The 2177-nt window shown below is 43.5% G+C and overlaps 1 non-coding gene across 1 annotated transcript; it reads right to left on the bottom strand.

Annotated features, from left to right (window-relative positions):
• Positions 1-1804: 1804 nt before the first annotated feature.
• Trnat-ugu (transfer RNA threonine (anticodon UGU)) lies at positions 1805-1881 on the bottom strand. The gene has a single exon. It is a non-coding gene; the product is annotated as a tRNA-Thr (tRNA).
• Between the last annotated feature and the right edge of the window lie 296 nt (positions 1882-2177).

Raw genomic sequence — 2177 nt, 5'->3', positions numbered from 1 at the left:
GGGCTGAGCGGTACATAGCTGCACAGAAGCTGGAGCTTAATGTGCCTAGCACAGTTGCATGCCCTCGCACTGCACTGCACTAGCAAGGATTTTCATTTATTTATCTGGTTTGCTGCTGTGCTGTATTTTTCATGTTCATCACTTTCGAGCAGTACCGAGTTTCCACTGCCTCAAGTAAGCCACATAAATTTCCAAGGGCCAGTTTGAAACTACGGTAAGGACGCATTTAAATCACTGACAGTCATGCGTTTCGTTTAGAAATTTTTAGCAGGTTCAGTTTAGGTAAAGATAAGTTAAGATTTTTTTTTTTTTTGTGCAGACAGATTTATTTTTACAGTTCAGTGTTACATTTGCGAGTGTATCATGTAACGTTTGGAATTTTATTTAGTCAGCTACTTACACAAAATCACAGGCCATTTCCACGGAAACATTTTGGCTATTTATTCTTTGAAAACTCAATTTCTAACTTTAAACAGCATTTTTTATTCAGTTAGTTTTCATCGTTGAAATTGCAAATTACATACTGTGACGTCAGGCACTGTAGCACTGTTCATTGCACAGCACAATACAGAATTTCACAGGACGGTTTCTTCAGTTTATTGCTTTGGGTTATCTAATTAAATTTGTTGAAGTTAATTGTGAGAGTGTTATACAATTTTAGTTAGGCGACATTTTATGAGAGAGCGTTTCGTAATTACGCTTCTTTCATTGTTCAGCATTACAACAGACACGCTCTAATTTAAAGATAGGAAACCTGTTCAATTCAATACAATTATAGTTCACGACATTCAACTCATTATTTATTTTTATTCGGAAGAGTCACAACCGTTATGTAGATGCCCGGCCGTCGCTTCGCACAAGCGCAGAGTACTTCGCGAGTACAGTTAATGCCATGCTGTGTTCAACTCATATTAGTCTCGTGGAAGGGAAAAGGAGAGGAGAAAGGGAGGTCAAATTTCTTACAGAATAAAACTAAACCTTATTGGCAAATTATTTTTCCGCAAATTCTTCTCCTATGTATATCTTTCCATCTCTGAGCAGCAATTGCAACCGACGTCCTCAATTATTTACAGGATGTGTGGTGTCACCGCCAGACATCACACTTGCTAGGTGGTAGCCTTTCAATCGGCCGCGGTCCATTAGTATACGTCGGACCCGCGTGTCGCCACTGTCAGTGATCCATCTCTGGCAAACTCTGCTGTACAACTGCTAGTAAGTCTGCCGTGTGGTGGCGCTCGGTCTGCAATCACTGACAGTGGCGACACGCGGGTCCGGCGTATACTAATGGACCGCGGCCGATTTAAAGGCTACCACCTAGCAAATGTGGTGTCTGGCGGTGACACCACAGGATGCCTTTCGCTGCAGTTTTTACCCTCTACGGCTCCCTCTAGTACCGTGGAAGTTAATCCGCGATGTCTTAACAGATTTCATATCATCCTGCCCCTTCTTCTTGGCAGTGTTTTCCATATACTTCTTTCCTCGCCGATCCTTCGGAGAACCTACTTATTTCTTACCTTATCAGTCCATCTCAATTTACTCGTATACTGTCTTCTGCAGCACAACGTCTCAAATTCTTTGATTCTCTTTTGTTCCGGTTTCCCCACAGTCTATGTTTCACCATCATACAAGGCGACGCTCCAAACGTACGTTCTCAGAAATTTATTCCTCAGCTTAAGGCCTATGTTAGATAGTAGTAGACTTCTTCTGCCCAAGAATGTGTTATTTTACTGAAATGATAATTAAATGGACACCCTAGCTGCAAACAGGCGTTGATGTACTTCATTGGGGACATGTTGAAAATGTGTGCCCCGACCGGGACTCGAACCCGGGATCTCCTGCTTACATGGCAGACGCTCTAGCCATCTGAGCCACCGCGGGGACAGAGGATAGCGAGTCTGCAGGGACTTATCCCTTGCACGCTACCGCGGTGGCTCAGATGGATAGAGCGTCTGCCATGTAAGCCGGAGATCCCGGGTTCGAGTCCCGGTCGGGGCACACATTTTCAACATGTCCCCAATGAAGTACATCAACGCCTGTTTGCAGCTAGGGTGTCCATTTAATTATCATTTCATTTCTAGCAAAGCTGCATGGTCATCCACGGTAACTGTTCTTTCGGGAACAGATATTACCGTCATATACGGTTATTTTACTGCCTAGGTGGAAGAATTCCTTAACCT

Source organism: Schistocerca serialis, chromosome 2, assembly GCF_023864345.2.
Source record: "Schistocerca serialis cubense isolate TAMUIC-IGC-003099 chromosome 2, iqSchSeri2.2, whole genome shotgun sequence".
NCBI lineage: Eukaryota > Metazoa > Arthropoda > Insecta > Orthoptera > Acrididae > Schistocerca > Schistocerca serialis.
This window is presented reverse-complemented; position numbering and strand designations above follow the sequence as displayed.